This window comes from Callorhinus ursinus, unplaced genomic scaffold (assembly GCF_003265705.2).
Source record: "Callorhinus ursinus isolate GAN/ISIS: 27379988/994484 unplaced genomic scaffold, GSC_fseal_2.0 scaffold10, whole genome shotgun sequence".
Lineage (NCBI taxonomy): Eukaryota > Metazoa > Chordata > Mammalia > Carnivora > Otariidae > Callorhinus > Callorhinus ursinus.
The window spans coordinates 25923621-25945663 of record NW_027397072.1 but is presented as its reverse complement, the minus strand read 5'-3'; the positions used below and the strand labels follow the sequence as shown (position 1 = coordinate 25945663).

Sequence of the window (22043 nt, the reverse complement as noted above, 5' to 3'; positions counted from 1 at the left end):
TCAGCTGGGTGTGAGCCCCCCGGGGGGGGGCCGCGGAGCAGGCCCTGAGTCCTGGTGAGTGGAACCCCCAGGGAGACGCACCCGAGCTTCCCAGGACGCCTCTTGGAAGTTGTTTCCTTTGGAAGGAAGGGAAGAACATAGCAAAGGCATGTTGCTTTAATAGGCTGAAGGAGGACGGACACACAGTTGCTGTGGGCTGTCGCTAGGACAGTGACAATATTTGTGCTTCCTTGCCTGTATCCATCTCCTGCTCCTCTGTTTTCTCCTCCCTTGCTCCCAGCTGCCTGAGCAGAATGGAAGATCTGAGGACTAAATGTGTTCCTCTGGCTGCGGGGTTGGGGGGGATTGACCGGGAAAGAGCACAGGGATCCTTCTGGGGTGAGGAAACATTCTGTGTGTTAAGTGGGGTGTGGGTTACACATCTATTAAAACCCCGGGACTGTTGCAATTAAGAGCTAGGCATTTCACTGGATATAAATGATCCTCAATATTTAACAGAAAAATTTAAGTGTTCTACATTTGCAAACCAACAGGATCTTGCTATTTTTGTGCAAGTTAATATAAATGGGATAAGGTGGAGGAGAAATAGGAAGGAAGGCACAGGAGGGGCTGTCCTGGTACTGACCTCCTCGGGCTCCCCCGGGGGAGAAGCTCAGCATAGTGGGCTCTGACCCTCAGCCCTCATGTGGGTGAAGGAGACACAGCCCCGCCTTGCAGGCTGGTGCTGCGGTAAGGGTTTCAGATCCTGTGTATAACAGCCCAGCGTGGTGTCTGATGAAGGACAGGGCGTCAACATGTGGGACTCATCCTGAAACTTGTCCAGGGCTATCAGGCAGCTGCTGTGCTCTGTAATTTCCTAGGCAAGGTGGGGAAGAGTCACAAGGAGACCCCCAGGAAGAGGAGAACAAAGACAGGGCCCGGGGATGCTTCTCGCTGTTACTTCTGAGAAACCCCCACCTAAGACTGCCGCTCAGTGCCTTTCTGGGATAGGTACCAGGGAAAGTGGTCAGTGGAGACAGACTCTGCAGGGGGGCGAGGCAGGGCCCCGGGGGACCTGGCAGTTCTGACCGGAGGAGGCGGCCTGGGGTGCAGGGCAGATAAAAAGGAGGAGTCACATAGCTGCGTGCCGCAGAGTGCTGGTCACGTGACTCTGCCTGCAGCCAGCCCAGCCCACCCTTTATGCTGCCACATGGAACATGAACCTGGTTACAATAATGAAATATTAATCTAAAGTAAACTTTGGAGAGATTACATAAATACACACTGGCTTTAGCTTTAACATTATTCTGATTATTCCTATTTGAACAGCAGGCTGCACGCCTTAGAGTCTAGTTCCTGAGAACGTGTGTCTAGGCCACGCTTGCATCAGTATCAACCTGCACCCCTACAAACTACAGGGCTCACCATGCAGCCCATAATAAATTAATCAGCAAAGATGAACCAACCAGAAGTTATCCTCAAAGGCCAAGAAGAGCAGCAATTTAAAGTCATGACCCTCAAGACAACAGTGATCGGCCTCTTATTGCAGCAAATCCTTCTAAACTCACTGGGGACTTGCAGTGACTTTTTTGGACACATGCCTCATGCAGTCCAGAGGATGGCCTCGTACAGTGTGGCTGCCTCCTTCTCCTGGGAGAGCAGTGAGTTGGGGCTCACTGTAAATCTCAGTAAATTTTTAACATGAGTTTACAAGTCCCAAATACTAGTAATTCACTTAATAACTTACTAGGTAGGTATTTGCTAAGTCATCTTTTGATGTAAAATGATATTTTATACAAGTTAAAGGGAGGATCGGTGAGTGACTTATCAGAAGAATCCTCCCAGCGCTCCATGGGATTAAATATTATGCACTGCCAAGACTTGGCCTTGAGCAATAGAGTTGCCTGAGGTGGCTATTGAAAAATGCAGCTTCCAGGGCTCCCCTTGTAGAGATTAGATGAGTCAGGACTGGGACCCAGGAATCTGCATTTTAAACGAGCACTGGAAGGGAAGCTGATGTAGGTGGTCCACAAATAGGAATTGACTGGTATCACTCTAGGCCAGGTGCTGTGTGCACCTGCTATTCTGAGAGCATCTCCAGGATGGGTGTGTGCTTTTACGAGTTCTGGGCGGGTGGGGGGTCAGGCTGGTTCATATAGCCAAAGGCAGGGAAGGCAGTGAAGAAGGGCCCAAACAAGGTGGGCTCTCTCTGTGGGAGGAATGTTGTGGTTGATCAATGAGTGGTGGCAGCTTAGAGAGAAATAAAGTCCTCCTAGTGAGGGTGGGACTGAGGGATGAGAGACTTAGAGGTTAATGCCAGAGAGGCCGTGTGAGAGGGAGAGGACCACGGAGAAGACTGGAAGGACATAGGGGAAGTAGTAAAGGAAAAGAAATACACACGGCCCTGATGACCCACCTCATTCACTGCTCACCACTCTGCTCTGAGCTGGGCATTAGCATACCTTCATACCAGTGGGGAGACGGTGGCTTGGAATGATTAACCAATCGGCCAAAATAAGTATGGAAGTCAGGACTTCATCCCAGGTTCATAGAGTTCCTGAGCTCTTGCTCTTTAGCGCTCTGTCAGGCAAGTAAATGATATGCAACCACTCCATCCAACATTTATTCATTATTTCATTCATTCACTCAGCATAAATGAGCTTCCACCAAGTGTGAGGAGCTGAGATAAGGGTAGGGGATTGATTGGTAAACAAAGAAGACACTTTCTGAGACTTTGATAGAAAACACATGCATTAGACAACCATGTGTGCAACTATCACTTTGCAAACAGTTGTAAGAACGAAAAAGGAAAATTGCAGGCTTTATAAGGAAGACAGCAGGGGCTCTTAATTTAGACTGAGGGACCAGCAAAGGCCTCTGTGAGAATGTGATATTGAGCTGAGACTTGGAAAATGGGTAGGAATTAGCCTAGCTCGAGTGTGGGGAAGAATGTTCCAGAACTGTACTGTCCAAAGGAACTTTCTATAAGGATGGAAATATTCCATGTCTGTGCAATCCAACATGGTAGCTACAAGCCACCTGTGACTATGGGGCGCTTGAAATATGCCTAGTGTGACCAAGGACCTGAATTTCTAATTTTATTTAATTTTACTTCATTTAAATATAGATATGTAAAGAGCCTCATGTGTCTAGTGGCCATTGTATTGGGCAGCACAGCTTTAGGACCAAGGGGAAGTTTATGCAAAGCCTCTGAGCTCAGAAAGGGTTTGGTGGCTTCCAGGAGCCTAAGGTGTGGGGTACGATGGGGAGGCGGGAGCCAGATGAGGTCTGTAGCGAACGGCGTTCAGAGTACAGGCACCTGCGGGCCTCATGTGGGTTTTCAGGTTGACTGCGATGGGGACGTTGAAGGGTTTTGAGAAGAGGAATATCTTGGCCAATTTTATGTCTTAAGAAGATTGCTCTGGGCTGGGGCAAAAGCATCACAGGGGGTGAAAGTGGGAGAAGAGAAATGAAGGAGGACGAGATGCTGGTGGTTCAGCTGAAGGTGGAAAATGGGAATGAAGAGAAGTGGGTGGATTTGTGATATAATTTTCAGGTATAATTGACAGAATCCACGGTTTTAAAGACAGAATCCAGCTTCCTAGATCCGTGTTGTCTAATACGGTAGCCACCATGGCTGCTTAAATTTAAATTAATTAAAATAATTAATTTTTCCAGTAATAATGTTAATAATTTTTAATAATAAATTTTAATAAAATAAATGAAATAATGCTGCTTGCCCGCCTTAGGCACATTTCACATCTCAGTAGCCATTTATCGGACAGTGAAGCTTTAGTGAACTTTTCCACCATTGCAGAAACTTCTACTGGACAGTGCTGGGGTCACTTGGAAAAGCATTTAAAATAGGTTCTAGAAGAGATCGAAGAAGTCATCAAGTCAAACACCCTCCTGTTGGAGGCGACGTGCCCAAGGATGCTCCGCAGATGTCGCTAGCCGTCACCTACGCCAGGCTCTCAGCCGGCAGCCTCCTCCACGTGCCTGCTTTGTAAGCATTGCTGGCAGAAGCACCAGCTCTCCAAAAGGCTTCGCTTCAAGAACAAGCGCTTCTCACTGCTCCCCAAGGTTTGTCTGTGAGGAGGGGGACGGGGGTGTGCGGATGGCCTGATGACCCCATTGGACAGAAGGTGAAGTAAGGAGCTTTGGGCAGGGGCTGAGTAAGCAAAGCTTCCTGGAAGGCTCAGGCCTGATTCTGACTCAAACCATTTAATAATTCCGTGGTAGCCTAGAGAAGGAAGAGTAAGATATAAACAGCAAAGCACAACCAGTTCCAGCTAGCACGGCCCAGCGCCCGAGGCCCAGGGAACGGGGCTCCAGTCCCTTCCGTAGAACGCACGGCCTTCTGAAACCACACACCACACCAGTGGGGCTCATTTTGTTATTCAGCCCCATGGCCTCACTCGGTGTCTCCAAAGACATCCCAAAGAACTGGGTTCCAAAGAACTACCACCGGCTCATACTCTATGTATGAGTCTAGACCCCAAGTAGGCCTTGTCTCCAGAGAAGCAAAAAGATAAACAACAGGAAAAAAACCTGAGCTAGCAAAGCTTCCTGGTGACTTGGTAATTCTGGGAACAATGAAGTGAGTACACAGGAAGTAGGTGAAAAGATAAAACAAAACAAAACAAACCCTTGTTTTTGTCACCTCTGAGCTTTTGGTTATGGGCAGGGCTCTCCTTCAGATGAGTCAAGTGGAGGAAGGGGAGAGCAGGCTTGGGCAGTTGCGAGCAGGACTCAGTAGAGGACTGCAGATGTCTGAGGGTCCGTGATCCCCGGGGTCTCTGACTTGCTGAACCTGAGAAAGACGGCTTCCCTGTGGCCAGTGATGTGGATCTATCTCTACCTCCCCTCCAGCTTAGGCTGCTCAGGCCTGCAGCACTCGGGGTCACAGCCCATAGGAGGCCACCATACTCCCCCTCGATGGAGGGAGTAGTGCTCTGCTGGCCTGTCACCGTTCCCTGTTGCCCTGTGCCTTCCTGGACTGTGGACAGATGACCCATGACTATGACATCCTAATGTCCTCTCCTCCACTCCGCGCTTGGATTCGCATCTCCCGTGTTCGTGTTCCCATCAGCGCTTGAGCAGGACAACCTTTAGTTGACCGCTGCCTACGTGCTGGGTGCTGTGCTAAATGCTTCTCGAGCATTAGCTCAAAGAAACCTCACAATACCCTGAAGGACTATGTTCTTTCCACTTTACCAGTGGAAGAAAATGAGGCTCAAGAAAGTGAGAGCGACCATATGATCCAACAGTGGTGCTCTTCAGTATTTACTCAAATGAGTGAAAAACTTAGGTCTACACAAAAACTTACACATGGATGTTTATAGCAGCTCTATTCATAATTGCTCAAACTTGGAAGCAACCAAGATGTCCTTCAGTAGGTGGAAGGATAAATAAACTGTGGTCTATCTAAACAGTGGAATATTATTCGGTGCTAACAAGAAATGAGTTATTGAGTCATGAAAAGACATGGTGGAACCTTAAATACACATCACTAAGTGAAAAAAGCCAATCTGGTTAGGCTACATAGGGTATGATTCCAACCATACAACATTGTCGAAAAGGCAAAAGAACGGAGAGAATAGAAGACCAGTGGCTGCCAGGAATTCAGGGGAGGGAGGAATGAATAGGTGGAGCACAGAGGATTTTTAGGGCAGTGTAACCATTCTGTGTGGTACTGTAATGGTGGATACATATCGTTATTCATTTGTCAAAACCCATAGAATGTACACCAGAAGTGTACCCTGATGTAAACTCTGGGCTCTGGGTGATGATGTGTCAGGGTAGGTTCGCTGACGGTAACAAATGTGCCACTCTGATGGGGTAGGCTGTTCCGGGGCGGGGGGTGGGGGCGGTTGTGGTATATGGAATGCTGTAATTTCCAGTCAACTTTACTGTGACCCGAAGACTGCTCTAAGAAATAGAGTCCATATTAAAAGAAAAAAAAATGTCAGTACCTATCTAAGGTCCCAGTGGTGGTGCACAATGGAACTGGGACCCCAAATTAGGGCTCTTTAATTCCAAATACGCTGTCCTTCACTTTCATGCTGACCCACCCCACTGTAGTCTTTCATACCTTAATTGACAGTGATTCCATCATGTGGCCATTAATTCTGATTTCCAGATAAGGAAGCAGGCTCAGAGAGGTTAGTTAACTCACTTGAGTCACCAGCTGGGTGGGTGAGTAACTGAGTGGGAACTTGAATCTAGGTCAGCTGACTCAAAACTCTGTGTTCTTATCAGGTAATACATTGACCCTCTGATCTAGAAACTCCTTTGGCCTAGAAACATACAGAGTGGTGTCTCGGCTGGTTGCCTCCACCTACCAGGTACTATATGACTTTCGCTCTGTGTTGAGTTATTCCAGCAGCTGCTGAGTGTGGAGGGAGTCCCATGAACCCCAGGACTTGGGTCATGTCTTCACCAAGGCAAGATGCACAAAAAACAGCTTTGTCATTGGTCCACACCCTGAAGAAAGGGGTGTGTAATAGATGGAGTGAAGAGGCAAGGGAGGTCACTGGGCTTCCCTCACTTCTCCCCAGAGAAGGCTCAGCTATTCTTCCCTTGAGGGTATTGGGATTCCGGGCTGGCCGGATCTCCTGGTTGTGGGGGGAAGCTGGCAACAGGGATGGAGAGGCTCTTTGGAAACACTGGGAAAATTCAAGACTCCTTTCTCTCTCTGTCTCCTCTTTCGAGGGAAGTTTGACAATGTCTTCTCCTCCTCTGCGGGCTGAGAATGTGCCTGATGTAAATCCTGACCACAGTGGTCTTCTTCTCCTTCTGGTCTTTCTTCCCTTTGCTTGTAGGCCACACCTCCTTCCCTGTTCTCTCAGGAAAGGGGGAGGGTGCTGCCCGTGTCTGGCTGGCTGGCAGGCTGGCAACACTCTTTCCTGGCCAAGATCTACCCTTTAGCCCACTGATTTCACTGCTCTCTGTCGGGGGACAACCTGGATGACAGTAAAATGTTGAGTGCACAGCCACCCTGCTGTAGAAAAGGAGCTCAGAACTTAAGGTGATAACCATCAAGGCTGCCAATGTGGAGTTGGACAGGTTGTGCACTGTCCAAGGGTGGCTGGTGGAGGGGATGAGTGATGAGTGGGGTCTGAGTTGGAGACCTTGCTGTCCTGACCAAGCCGGGTCCCCTCAGCCCAGAGGGGCGTCTCAAATGAACATGGAAGTGCCAGGTGGCCTGAGGTGTTTTCAAAAGCAATGGTGATCACTGTTTATAACCTGTATTACTGTTATTTTTATTCCTAAATACTGCTTGGCATGGCATAGAAAGAGGCTGAGCTTGGGAGTCATGGCCCCCAGGTTCAATCCAACTTAACTTCTCCACCTATAAGAGGTAAGAACTTTGCAAGTCTCTTGGCCTCAATGGACCCACCTCAAAATGCTTCCAAATTCATATTTTCATTGACCCTCATACACACAGAGAAGGAAAAAAGCTCTGTAAGGAGCACAAAGCATGGGTCCCCATTTTTGTTGAACAGAGGAAAAGTTAAGTGATTTTCCCAAAGGGCACTGAGTGGTAAGTGGTAGAGAAAAGATGGAAGCTGGTCTTCTCTCCTGGTTCTGGTGCAGCTCACCCAACCCCCCCCCACGCACACGCAGTGCTTCACACCTGCAGCCTCCAGCCCAGTGTTCAAAGCACCAACATGTTCATTATCATCTGTGAGTCTCAAGATGAACTAGATGAGGAGGATGGTGGGTGCATTTAGGGTAGTCATACAGATGTCTCTTGTTTTTTTGGGGGGGGGAAGGTTATTGCATTGAAAGATTTTATTTACTGATTTTGAGAGCAAGAGCGAGAGCGAGCATGAGCGAGCACGTGCACAAGCAGGGGGAGAAGCAGAGGGAGAAAGAGAGAGAGAGAGAGAATCTCAAGCAGACTCCTCGCTGAGTGTGGAGCCTGAGGCAGGGCATGATCTCACGATGCTGAGATCATGATCTGAGCCGGAATCCAGAGTCCGAGGCTTAACCGACTGAGCCGCCTGGTGCCCCCAGATGTCCATTTGCTCCCACATGGGGGCCTGTGTGTCCAGCAGGCACCCTGAGTCCAGTTAGGGAGCACAGTGCCTCAGCCATTTGCTGAATGATATTCTCGAATTTCTGCATAGCCCTTTGCAGTTTCAAATGCACTTCCAACTATAATATTGCAGAAGCTCCCTTGATCTCCAGGACTCAGGGAGGAGGCACAGTTCCCACAGCGGCTGTCTTCCAGGCAGAGTAGGCTGGCTGGCCCCCGCTTGCTCTGCCCAAGGGCCAGGAGTGTGGTGTGAGTGGGGCGTTTCCACGCTGTGCCCCCACCTCCCCAGGACGCCCTTCTGCGGAGTCCGTGGCTGCCTTCCTGGATGTCTGTGTACCCACGACCCTGTCTAGTCCCCATTTATATTCCCTCTCTGAACCCCCTTCATACACATACAGACTTTCTCACACATTCTTAGGCATTCACACACACACATCGGCAGTGGGGTGTAGACTCGGACCCCGCCCTCAAATACACATCCTAGCAGTGGGGTGTAGACTTCAACCCCCCATACACACACAAACACACATACATACACACATACACCAGCTGTGGGGTGTAGCCTTGGACCACAGCCTGCTCTCCAGGGTAGAAACTTCCCTTGGCCTCAGCCCCTCTCCAGGGCTGGCTCTTCCCTACACACACAGACCCAGGCTGTCCTCACAATGAAAAGGCAAGGAAGCTCCTGGAAGGTAGAGTCTTGAGGAAGAAAATGTACCGACTTCCCCATTTAGTGGTAACACAGGCTTTTCTGTTTCTTACTTCACTGAACTTTTCAGCTCCGAGGAAAATACACAGACCTTAGTTGGGTTTCTTTCTAAGTAGGACTCAACAGACCTCCTGTATCATTTCTTCTAGGGCCTTCCAGACCCCAGAGACACTTCTGTTTGTGGCCCCTCAGAGCAGAGGCATGCAGCCCACCCCCTGCCCCGGAGATGCCCAGAGGCAGCCTCACTTCCTCTTCTAGGGGCTGCCCTTGGCCTCAGGGTCCTGGGCCCACCGCCGGGCTCTGGTGAGGAAGGCGCCCCTTTAAGGGCTCTTGGTATTTTCAGTCATCGAGTATTTATGTGACCTGGAGTGGGGCAGGGCTCAGTGGGGCTGTGTGGGTAATTTTCCTCTTATTCTTGGACAATCAGCAGAGCAGGAATTCCAGGCTGTGTGTATTTAGAGAAGGCCACAGGGATCCTCAGAGAGAAAAGTGACATGCTGACCTCTATTCTGATGAGCCCCTGGGAGCCTAGAGGCTTCTCCTTTCCACTCCTGGTGCTCCGAATCCAGGACCCTGTCCAGGGAGGGAGGAGAATCTGGCAGCAGAGTCTCTCATGGGCCTGCCTCTGCCCCTGCCCCATCTGCAAGGTATTTCCAGAATGTCTCCTGTGGGCCTGCTGGGCTTTCCTCTGCCCGGGGAAATTGCTCAACTCTGGGCCGCTTAAGGAGGGACCTGAGGACGGAGATGTCAGCACCGTCTCTGGTGCCTAGGAGCACCCAGTAAATACTCAGGAAGTGGGCGATTATTCCTGGCTGACATCAGTAGTCTATTGCTGACTCTGTATGTGAGCCTCTTTCATCCCAGCCCCAGCCACGGCTACCCCAGGCCACATGGCAGCCCCCAGGGAAATGTCAGCCCGTTGGTCTTAGAGGCTGGCCTGCACAGGCTCACCACCACCTCCCTCCCCACCAGCCTCAGGCCTTGGCTATTTTCCTAGGGTGCTTACCAGTCTGGGCCGGGCCAAGATCTTCTTTTACCCAGCAAACCCAGCTGTGGGCAGACAGGTGTGAAAAGAACAGAAAACAGACATCACGGTCAGCTGATTTAATTACTACTCTACAGAGCAGCCGCGGTTGGGTCTGGAAAGCTCCTAATGGCAGGTCTGTGCAACAAGAGCAGACATGGTGAGCTTTCAAGAAGCAGTTGATGGGCCACTGCTGACTGTCATGTCTGACCAGCCAGTCCGGGCAGACTCCTCGGGCCTTGGCTCCCTTCCTTCCTTGCCTCAGGCATCAGGTGTGGTGCTTTGCTGAGCTCCCAGGCCTGCCAGGAGGGGCAGAGTGAGCTGGGCCAGCCCCTCAAGGGAAGCTGAGCCTCCATTGCAACGTCCAACCTGTGCACGTCCTTTTCATCTAGTCACTCAACAAACATTGATCAATTACCTATCGTTTGCGAATTGCTGTCCTTTCCTGGGGGCCTGAGAGTGAACGGTGAATCTCTACGGTGAAGGGTCAAACACCCTGTCTTTGTGAAACTTTTTGTTCTCCAGGGCACTTCAACTGGTGCTGGTGTCTGGCCAGGAGTTGATGGAGCGAAGGAAGGCTCTACAGCCTCCGTCGCCTAGAGCATGATGTAGAATGTAGCCTAGGTCTGAGGTGGCTCCAGTGTGGGCCCTGGAAAACCCCAGGGAAGGAGCAGGGTCCTGTTTGCAGCCCCTCAGGCAAATCGTGGCTGCCCAGATGGCCTCCGGGGCCAGTCACAGGGCGACGGCTCATGCTGTCCCAGACGGCTAGTGCATGTGTGCGCGCATGCGTGCACATGTGTGGACGGATGATTTCACTTGTGTTCAAGCTAGAGGTCAGAGCCTCAATTATTCCACTTGTGGTTTTCTTTTTCCTAAGTTGGGATTATTTTCTTTTTCTTTTTCACACTGGACACCTGAACAGGATCAGACCAGTGATTCCCTCCCTCTGTGGTTTTCTCAGTGTACTCTCCCATTTTCTTCTCTCACATGCTTTTATTTGAAGCTACTATTGAGGGCCCACTCCATGTTGGGAGCTGCATTTATATGCATTGTTTCATGGAATCTTCAAAACAGTCTTATGAAGAAGCATCACGAAACCTTAGTTTACGGAAGAGGGAATTGAAGTTGTCCGAGGAAGCAAGTGTGCCCAGTATCCCCCAACTTCTTACAGGGTTTGACCCCCATGGTCTGACCTCAGATCTCCTGCCCTAATCACTGCACTATGCAGACCCTCCAGGACAGGTGATGCCCGTGTCATGTGTGTCTCATTCATAGTCAAGGCTAAGGTTTGTCCATGAACCTGTCATTCAAGTACTTCAAGAAGGTGGCTGATATTTTCTTGTCTCTTGCGAACAAGACCTGAGACTCCACCTCTCAGAGCTCTTGGGTGAAAACTGCCCAGGCCTATAGCCCACAGATCCCTTACCTTACCTTTTCTAGGTCCCCCATCGTAAATGCCCCCAGAGGGGACCACCCATAGGAGGGGGATGATGCCAAAATTACCCATGAAGTCCTGCTCCAATGCCCATTCTCTGTATGATCTTTAGGCAAGTTCTTAAAGCTTCAGTTTCCTCATCTGTGAAATGAGAAGTAAAATGAGAATCTGCCTCATGGTGCTCTTGATGGGTTATCCGAGGTACCTTGCAGAGCTGCATTTAGCAGAGCTGACACAGAATAAGCATGCAATAGTTACTATCTATACAGGTCTACGGTCTGCTATCTACAATTCTGAAGCCAGAAAAGCTCTGAAAATTGTATGGTTGGTGTCAAAACTCATTTGGAAGCAAAGCCTATCGTGAAGTGGTGCAGAGCTATATTTAGAAACGCTAATGAGGCAGGGCTCTGGAGCCTGCTGGGGCTGTTAACATGATGCATTGTACACACGCCACGTTATCCGTCTAAAGGCTGAAGCATTCTGAATTCTGCAATGCACCTGGTTCCCAGGGTTTAGGATGAGGGATTGTGAACCTGGGTTACTTCTAAGCACAGCGTGTCCTCTGACCGACTTTCAATAGCAGTGACTGTCAGCTCTGGAACTCTCTCGAGAGCCAAAACCCTGGAAGGAATGGAATTAACTCTTTTCCCTCAAAGAAATTGCAGATTGATATGTAAGGGTGGAAAGCATGAGAAGTAACGAACTCAGCTGAAACAATAGATTTCTTGCTGCTTTGCTCTTGTGATCATTGGAGAGTTTCTGTAGGGATCTGGTCCTAGATGAGAACTATCTTTTAAGATGATTTCAGTTCCTAGATCCCAGGGTGTGGTGCTCACTTCCTGCTTGTTCAGCATCTTGCTAGGCAGGGCTGGGGAAAGGAGAGCAGACCAGTCATCTCCTCAAGGAATCTATGATTTTTTTAAAAAAGAGTTTATTTCTTTATATGTCAGAGAGAGAGAGAGTGTGTGCGAGCTCAAGCAGGGGGAGCTGCAGGCAGAGGGAGAGGCAGGCTCCCCGCGGAGCAGGGAGCCCGATGCAGAACTCGATCCCAGGACCCTGGGATCATGACCTGAGCCGAAGGCAGAAGCTTAACCGACTGAGCCACCCAGGCATTCCAGAATCTATGCTTTTACTGAGGATAAAAGACACACACTCTTGAAACAGGGAGTAGTGTGTTAGAAGATTAGGGTAGATCACAATATATTAGAAGATTAAGAAATCAATGTTCAAATGAATAACAGAGCTAGTATGTACCGTAGGAGTCCAGGAAGGGGACCCCCCCCCCCGCCCACGGTGGGAGAGCTGATTGAGGGCAAGTAAATTCTCTGAGAGAAAAGTCCAAGGAAGGGGTAGGAAAGGAGAAGAGAATCAGCACTGATGTTGGAAGAGAAAGCAGGGACTTTGGAACTCAGTCTACACTCCGTGGGTACCGGTATGTGGCTCAGGCAATTTGGCCAAAGCTTTCTGAGCGTTGGTTTCCTCACCTCTAATGTGGAGGTAGTTCTATCTCTCTCAAGCTACAATTATTATAAATATTAGGTAAAATCTTATATGTAAAGTGTTACCAGAACACCTCTTCTTTTGGTGGCCCTGCGCCTGTAATTTGGCTCTCAGAATCTTAGCTCTCTTTGGCTCCACGATGCCTATGTTTGACAAAGACATGTAAGTCAGGAGGAACCAAGCAACCCACCAGCCATTCAGTCAAAACCTCAAACAAATATTCCCCTACCCCCTTGGCGGCATTTGACAACTCTCTCCCAATCAGCCCCTCCCATCACTGTAGTTAAGCCACATCCTCAGTCTGGCAGTGGACGGGGAAGGCCAGCCGGCCCGTGGAACTTTGCCCTCCAGGCAGAGATGTTTGTTCTCAGGAGATCTCATTTTATCTTCTTCTTAGGACCTCTTGGCCTGTGAACACACAGCACCACCCCATGAGAAAGTTCTCGAGAGATGATGATTATCCTGAGATCTTGGCTCCAATGTCCTTGTCCGGTTTCAGTAGGTCATAAAAATACCATATACATCGTACATATCAACTAGGGGAGAAGTCAAGGGGGAAATGTAAAACAAAGAGGAGGAGAGGTTCATGGTCAAAATGCAGGGGGAGAGAAGGCTGCACCAGATCTAATGCAGAAGGAAAAGGGGAAGAAATAGTTGCCAGAGCGGAGTTAACACCAGAGCCTGCCACACAAGCAGGGAGCTCGGGAAGACTGTCTCAGTTCTGAGGGGATGCGTCTGCACCCCATTATCAACACCTAGGAGAGCTGGGGCAGAGAAGGCTGTAGACGACCGGAGGCGCTTAGTGGTACAGCAGCAGTAATTTGGTGGTGCTATCATCATTCCATCTTTATGGAGGATGAAAGTCCATGAGGATCTTTTCTCCTGCGGGGGCTGGTTAGGAAGAGCACATGGGCCTCAGGGACCAGTGACAGTGGGGAGAACAGCCTGGCTAAAGCAGACGGGAATGCTGGAAGGCTTAGATGCAGAGATCGGAGGATTTTGAACACCAGACTGAGCCTTCATCTGTAGTCCCTGGGTGCCATTGGGCGTTGTTGAGAGAGCCAACATGGTGATTAAAAACGGGGTGAAGGGAGCCGTGTGATGACAGATGAGTGTGAATGTTTCAACAAGGAAGGGAAAGAAGGGAAAGGGAGACGAATAGGAATAATAAGGAAGGGATGGGTCTTGACGATATTTTTTTGTTTTGTTCAAATGAGTTTTATTATTTTATTGACTTAAGTTTTTTTATATGATTTATTGTCGTGAAATTCACATAAAACGAATGTCTTGGAGTTCCATCTTAGAGTGAACAATTCAGGGGCCCTTTAAATATTCATAATGTTGTAGAACCACCACCTTTATCAAGTTCCAAACTTTTCCATTACTCCCAAGTAAGACCCTGTATCCATTAAGCAATTTCTCCCCATTTCCTCCTCCCTCCAGTCCCTGCTAACCAGCTGTCTTCTGTCTTTATGGATTTATCTCTCTGGGATATTGCAGAGAAATGGAATCCTACAATATGTGACCTTTGATATCTGGCATCTTTCAATCAGCGTGTTTTCGAGTTTCCTCTACACTGGAACAGGCATCAGTCCCTCATTCCTTTTAATGGCTGAATAATATTCCATTGTGTGCATAGACCAAATTTGTTTATACATTCATCATTAATGGACATTTGGGCTGTTCTGCAATTTGCCAAATAGTCAGTAGGAACATAGCGTACCATCCTGATGACATTTTGAAGATGACTTTGATGCTGTGTCTTTATGTGTACTTTGCTTGGATGCGGGGACAAGTCAGCCTGTGACATGTATTTCAGAGGTTAGGCGCGCAGTTTCAGTCACTGATGAGCCAGGACACAGGCGTTGGTAGACAGAGGAAGCTAAACGGTGGATGTCCCCCATCCTGGGGACACAGCTCCAAGTCAGCTCAAGAGGCCTGGGAGAGACTGTGTGGTCCAGTGGAGAGCACTCCAGGCCGGGGTCAGAAGGCAGGGAGGTGTTTAAGTGATGGCCCTGCTATTCCCAGGCTGGGTAGTAAGTAGCTGGGTAGGTCTCTGAAGCTCAACCACCTCCTTTCTCAGGATGTGCTGTGGCCCCTGCAGACCGTCCCACAGTGCCGTGAAAGGCTGCAGGACCTGTATTCCCTGGGAGTGTCTCAAGCAGCAACGGATCACACATTTGTGCCATAACTGTTATTTCCCTGTTAGAAGACGCACAAGCTGACACTCCTGAGCCACCCTCCGTACACTTGTGTGTTAGTCACAGGGCGTTATTGGCAAGTATTAGAAAGTGAAAATCTTCAGAAGGCTCCTGGGGAGCTCACAGAAATTCGAGAAATGAATATTTGGCCTCAAAAGGGCTGGGGGGCCAGGGATCGGGGCTAACTGCTGGGGCAAAGAAACAACGGTCATTTTTCTTCTTTGCCTGGCTCCACTCAAGGTTCCTGGTCCCAGGAGAGGGGCCGGATGATGGGCCACCAGATTAGAGGAGGGCAGCTCCATCAGGCCTACACCCTGGGGGGCAGGAGGAGGTGGTTCTCCAATGCCAACAAGGGAGCTGTTAAGGAAGAGGAAGTGGGTGCTGGGAGGCCCCCAAACCTCAAATGTCCACCAGAGACCAACTCTTTGCGCGGTCTGTACAGAAGCAAGCACAGCAGGGGCTCTGGCATCACAGGCTCCGGGTCTGTCCTAGAAGCAGAGCAGAAGTCTGGGTGACCAGGGATTTGGGGAGAAGGTTGGGGCCCGGCACCTGCATAGCTCCAGGGAGGTGCCGCCCTTCTGTGCCATGTTCCTTGTGTGAGGTCTGACAGCTCCGCCTGAGAGGTCTGGACCAACTAAAAATACCCTGGCTCCAGGGAATCAGCAGAAAGAGGTCTTCCAAAGCCAGCCAAGGTCCTCAATGTATGTAGGAAACTATTAATCACACCCTGCGATTCTTCTTGGTATGAGTTGTCTTTACACTTTAAAAATAAATAAATGTGAACTGAGGCCCTTTAATCATCCATGTCGGAAGCGGTTGGTAAGCTCCGCGGTCCATGCCCCCCCCCAGGGTAGGGTGCCCTGCTTCCTGGGAAAACAGGAATTTCTCATCAGATCAACAGGAAATTCTATTCTTATTGATGTTAGAATTAAAAATACCACAGGGAGAGAGGGACACTCTCCTACCCACGTGGGGCATTAGATATACCCCCTCCCCCCACAACCAAGGCGCTCCCCTCCAAAACTGTTGCTCCTGGCACTCAGTCCCGGGTTTGCGCCCTCCGAAACTGGCCCTGACAGCCTGGTGAGACAAGGAGCTGTGACCTCCTGACCAGGTTTTTTCTCCGATCCCAGGCAGCGGTGTTGTGGCCGTGAGGTCACCCATGACCGTGCAGGTCACGGTCAGGCTCCAGGAGCTCCCACAGAGACACTCAGGCTCCAGCTGGCTACACTCCAAAGCCGCCTCAGAGGTCCTGGCCAAGAGTGGCCCTTCAGTCAGAGGACCCGTTTCCCCCCAGTAGTTAGGAGAATGGCATTGATGGGCTGTGAGAAACCAGCCTCGAGAAGATCAGGGAAGGAAAGCCAACATTTCTTGAGGCCTGACTGTATGCCAGGGACGTACTGGTGGGTGCTGGCAGGGCTGGGCCTTTCAATCTGTCCAGCAGCCATCCAGAGAAAGTAGCGTCAGCATCTTCCCCACTTTACAGAGGAAAGAGCAGACACTCACAGAGGTTCTCGGGAATTGGAACCTGGCTCGACGTGATTCCGGAAGATGCCCTTTTCTCTTTACCCCCAATACTTTGTTCAACACCTTGCTGCAGGTCCGAAGCAAAGTCCGTGGACCCAGTGGCCACTTGTGTGGGCGCTGCCTGCTGGCTGGCTTGCAGCCCTGCAGGACTCCTTTCTTCTGGAAGGAGCGTCGGTCTGTTTTGCAGGGTGGATGCCTTTGCTGGGCTTTTGCTGTAGCCCAAGGAACTACCTCATGCCGGGGGCGGTGAGAAACTCCATCAACGGTGGCTTGCTCCAACTTGAAAGTCATGGGACTCCTTCTTGTAACCCTGCTAATGTACCCTTAGCCTTTGGTCTGGGATTTGTAGAAACCAACATCTTATTTGCTTGCTGAGTGGCATTTTTGGTTTGTTCTGGTTTGGTTTATTTTTTAGCGGCAGAAAGAATGCTACGGAACACCTAGGCTTTAGCTCTGCCCCTGAAGCTGGGATCTTGATGGAATTCACTTCTCTTCTTGGGGCCTGAGTCTCCCCATCTGTGGTAATAAGAGGCTTGACTAGGACCCGTGTTCTCAATCCAGAGGCCACGAGTCACACGGGAGCACCCTAAACGTGACTCGTCTAAACTGTGACGTGCTGCAAACGCGAAATACACCCTGGATTTCGAAGATAACCCCCGGAAAGAATGTCAGCTTTTTATGAATCATAATTATATTGATTACACGTGGAAATGATAATAGTTCAGGTATAATGGGTTAAATAAAATAGATTGTTAAAATTAATTTCACTGCCTGTTTCTTTGTACTAATATGGCTATTAGAACATTAGAAATATACATGTGATCGGGACTATGTTTCTCACAGACAGGTTGAACTAGACCTTCTGGGTTCCTTTCCAGTTGCGGTCTGCTCAGGTAACTTGTCCAGGGCTAGGTGACTGGGGAGCTTAACAGAGGCTGTTGAGGCTGCAGGGACCCCTTCCTTTGCTGCTCCTCTGTCATTGCTCTGATGTCCTCCATGGTGCTGGCCCGTGGTGGTGTCCTTGTGAACTGGTGTCTGTGGCAAAATGTTTGCCCCGACAGGCCCTGCACCAGCTCATGGCCTGTGCTCTCTGCCCCCCAGTAAGAAGAAGAGGTCACGTGTACTCTGAGATCCTTCCTGCTCCAGGTTAACCACCCCCTCAGCCAGGCAGGTGGCTAATGGCTAAGGGGCAGCCTCAATTTTTGCTACGATGTCCAGGAGTAAGAGATAGTCTGCCACATTTTAGAACCTTGATAGCTGTCTTAACTTCTAAAGAGTTGGTTTTTGGGGCACCTGGCTCAGTCAGTTATGTGTCTGCCATCGGCTCAGGTCATGATCCCGAGGTCCTGGGATGGAGCCCTACGTTGGGCTCCCTGCTCAGTGGGGAGCCTCCTCCCCCTCAACTGGCCTCTGACCCTGCCCCCGCAACTCATCCTCTCTCTCTGTCAAATAAATAAATACAGTCTTAAAAAAATAAAAATAATTGGTTCTTTTCACAGAGGCAGCCTAAAGAAAGATCAAAAGACAAAGAAAAAGGAACTAAGAGCTAGTCCTAGACAGAAACCCAATGACCAGGTGAAAAGGCTGAAAGCTGTTAGGATACTCAAGCATAGGGGTGTGAGGAGAAAACGAAAGCAGCGCACCCAGGACAAAGCAAGCCCACGCCTCTCATTGTAGACTGCACCTGTTGCCAAGAGCCCGTACTTCTGTGGCATCAGCTAGGGTCTGTGAGTGTTAATTCAATGAGGGGGCAGCTAAAGGCAGGGTCTGGTAGATGAGACTCAAGCATACCCTCCTCCCTGTGGGCAACCGTATGAGGACCCAGGAGATGCGAAGGGAGATGCGAGAGTGGGTCAGCGCACCTGGCCGGCCTTTGCCCCACCTGAAGAACGCAGTGTTGGTCGTTCCCTCGGGAAAGCTAGGATATGCCGGAGACCACTAGGGATCATCAGCACATGATAAGTGCCTCCTCTGTAGGAGGCATCATAACGAACCCTGTGGGGGCAGGTCATGCATACAGACAGGCACGGAGCAAGACAGCCTTAGCGGGATTTTTGTCCCATACTATCATTCTAGAAGAGGAGAAACGGAGGCCTTTGGCCAGGAGTGACTTACCTAGGATCGCGTAGCTAAGTCGGGGGGTGGGGTGGAGGCAGGGGCTGGGATCCCAGACCGCTGTTTTAGGTTCTTGTCTCAAGGAGCCTACAGGATGGTGTCCTGAGAGAAGTATTGGACCGGATGTGAGGGGGACTTGGTGCTAGATCTGAGCCACTACTAATGATGTGACCTTGGGCAGGTCATTTTACTTCCTTCAACCCTTCGCTTCCTTACCTGTGAAGCAGAGGATGGAACCAGATGGCCTGTTAGGTCTCATGTTATAACGATCAGGACAAACTAGATTGATAACGAACAACCTCCAAATGTCAGTGGCTTAGGAAGAAGGTTTATTTCTCGCTCACATTATATGATCGTGGCAGGTCAGCAGGGACACAGACTGATGGAGGCTCCACCTTGACACATGTTTCATGGGGAAAAAAATGTGGCAAGTACACACTGGCTTTTAAAGCTTCTTGCCAAAATTGGCACATATCACTTTCACTTATATTTTGTCCTCCAGAGCCAGTCTCAGGGTCATCCACCATATGCCAGGAGAGGAGACTGGAAATATTGAAAAGCAGTCCTGCCACCCTTACTTTGTGACAAAACAATAGAGCTGTGTGGGACAGGTGGAATGGGAGCACCTCCCCCTGTGGACTTGATGGGAAGGCTTCCTGGAAGAGGCTGTACTCTGGGAGGCAGAGTGTGGAGAGCTTCAAATCTAGAGTGTGTGGCAAAGGGCACAAAGAATGCTAACTTAATGGGGATCTGCCTGGTTTGGCTGAAGGGTGGGTACACCAGGCGGGAATAACCAGAGAGAAATTCGAGACCAGATCACTCAGGGCTTGGAGTGCCAGGAGGAGGGGTGTGTGCCTTATCTGCTAAGGCTCTGAAAGTTCTGAGCAGGTCTGTGAACTTATGAAGCAGTGTGGGGATGGCAGTAGCAGCCCCAGGCAGTGGGGGTAAGGATGGCATCAGGGTTGGGGAGACCAGGTAGGAGGCCACGGATATTCTTGGGGCTGGAGGTGATAAGGGGGTGACAGTTGATGGTGTAAAGGGAGGAATAAAAATATGCAGGAGGTTTTGATTTCATACGACTGGAAGGAAGGTGGCGTCTGCAGAAAGAAGGAAGTCAGGATGGGGAGCTGGTCTGGAGTGAGGGAGGTGGGGAGCTGTGCTAAGTTCTAGAGATAAACCAGGAGGTCTCTCTTCTCTTCTTCAGGGAAGGCAGAAGGCAAGGGAGCATGCGGAGAGCCCTAGACGGTTGTCAGGTGTGTCAGTGGGCTGGAGCCAACCTCCTGGGTGTGAAATTTCAAGCCAGTATTCCCAGGACCCCCAGAGAGGATCCTCTAGCCCTCCAGCCTGTGTCGTCTGATCATGTGCAGATGCCCCAAAGGGCACCCGGGGCTTTCCTGAGAGGGGACAGGGGTAACCCGAGGGCTTTCAGGGGTCCCTCCTGAACTCTAAAGTGAGAATCAGGCCAAGGGCACGGACGGTACTCCTGCCTGGTCTGGAGTCCTGGTCAAAGGCATGGGCAAAGTCCAGGGCCAAGCCCAGGGGAGGTCCATGTGTCAGAGGTCCGGCTCATTCCTGACTCATCATTCTGTGCCTTTTGTCCAGATCTCAACTTGCTGCTTTTAAAGCAATTGTCCTGAGTTAATCTAGAAAAGATATTGACACACCCTCTAAACCCCTGCTGTTCATGATCATCCAAGACTCTGAGTATGATTATTTAAAGTAATAATGAAAAGCAAAACAGGAAATTCTTATCCGTTTTGGCAGGAAATTCTTTAGCTGCGTGGAAGGTGCTGTGCTGGGGGTTTGTGCCCTCCAGGAACTGTTTGGAAATGATTTATGGTTCAAGATGGCGCCAGTCCTTCCTCAGCCCACCGCAGTAGACAAGGGAGGGGTAAGCTGGACCCTGGGAAGCAGGGCCTGTATTATCTCGGAATGTGCATTTCTGTTGATAACATGTTCATTGTCTCCACTAATAAGTTATGGTCCTGTTTTCATCTTGCCCCCAGAATGGGAAGTGCCAAATTTAGGCAAAATAAAGATGTTCCATTTCAAATTTGAAAAGTTTAATTCCTTAGTATGTATTATTTTATGAGGAATCTGAGATAATATGACTTAGGGGGGAAGGTTTACCTTTATTGGGGACATATGAGTTCCACATTTTGTGACAGACCCTTTGTCAGGTTATCTTCTCTAACTATGGGGATTATTTTCCCCATCTCACAGATGTGAAAACTGAGGTTCACTGAGATGAAGTAATCTGGTCTAAGTCACTTAAGTAGGAAAGCTTGGAATGAGAAGAATAATGTTTTCAGTAGACTCTGAATTACCTGAAGGCCCAGGCCAGGTCGGCTGTGCTCAACACTGTGTCCACAGCACCTGGCACCGTGCCTGGAATATAGTAGCTTCCAGTCCCCAAAATGGTTCTTGAATGGAAGAATTAAGGTGTGAGGGGAATGGGGAGGCTGATTATCTTAGTTTTGCTGTGACATCCTATGTCTAGGCTCCCTCATTCTGTTCCCATAAAATCTTTTGATTATGTCTATGGCACCAAAGAAAACACATCTCATTAAAATTTTGAAGGATTGTTGGTGTTTACCAAGGGCTAGCTAGTGTTATGGCCTGACCTGAGTCCCTTCCAAAATTCATATGTTGAAGTAACCTCAGAATATGACTGTATTGGGAGATATGGTTTCAAGGAGGTAATTAAGGTTAGATGAGATCATTAGTGTGAGTCCTAATTCAGTGTGACTGGTGTCCTTATAAAAAGAAGCAATCAGGACGCAGAGACACACAGAGGAAAGATCATATAGAGATGTATGGAGAAGATAAGCCAAGGAGAAAGATCTCAGAAGAAACTGTGCCCCCTTGATCTTGGGCTTGTAGCCTCTAGGACTCTGAGGATAGAAATTTCTGTTGTTTAGGCCACCCAGTCTGTGAGCAGTCCATTATGGCAGCCCCAGCAAATGAATCCAGCTGGTGTCTCTCAAAGACCCTCAGCTCTCCCATCCCCGCCCCCCCCGTTGTCTAGACAATGCATTGCTTAAGGTCAGAAGATCTACTTTCCAGTAGCTGGGCTGTCATGAACTGGCAGGTTCCACTCTCTCAGCCGATTTCTTCATCCATGTTTGTTTGGCTGGCAGAGGTTTTGTTTTTAACTGATTTTTTAAATGTCTCCCTTTTAAAGGACACACATTCTCCAGCTCTCCACTAGCCGGTATACCTATGGTCTTATTCCTGTCTGCTTTACCCATCTACATTCAAGTCTGCACCACTTCTGGCTCTAACAGCCTCTGCTGTGGGATTCTAGGATGCTTTAGCACACAGCTTACCCTGTGCTTGGCCTCATGCCCGGGAGGCTTCTCACGGCCAGGGCGGGGCCCAGTCCCACGAGGCCTCCTCTGTGGCCAGGGCTTGGCACCGGTCATCCTGCCACCTTGTCAGTTTTCACACCTCTGAGTTAATTTAAATTTCCACCTTCATGAATTTGGGACTACTCACCGTTGTTTTTA

At 49.5% G+C, this 22043-nt stretch overlaps 1 long non-coding RNA gene across 1 annotated transcript; it reads left to right on the top strand.

Annotated features, from left to right (window-relative positions):
* Positions 1-3717: 3717 nt before the first annotated feature.
* Positions 3718-20483, top strand: LOC112820916 (uncharacterized). Its single transcript, XR_003207291.2, has 3 exons — positions 3718-4062; positions 19739-19787; positions 20299-20483. It is a non-coding gene; the product is annotated as an uncharacterized lncRNA (long non-coding RNA).
* Positions 20484-22043: the final 1560 nt, after the last annotated feature.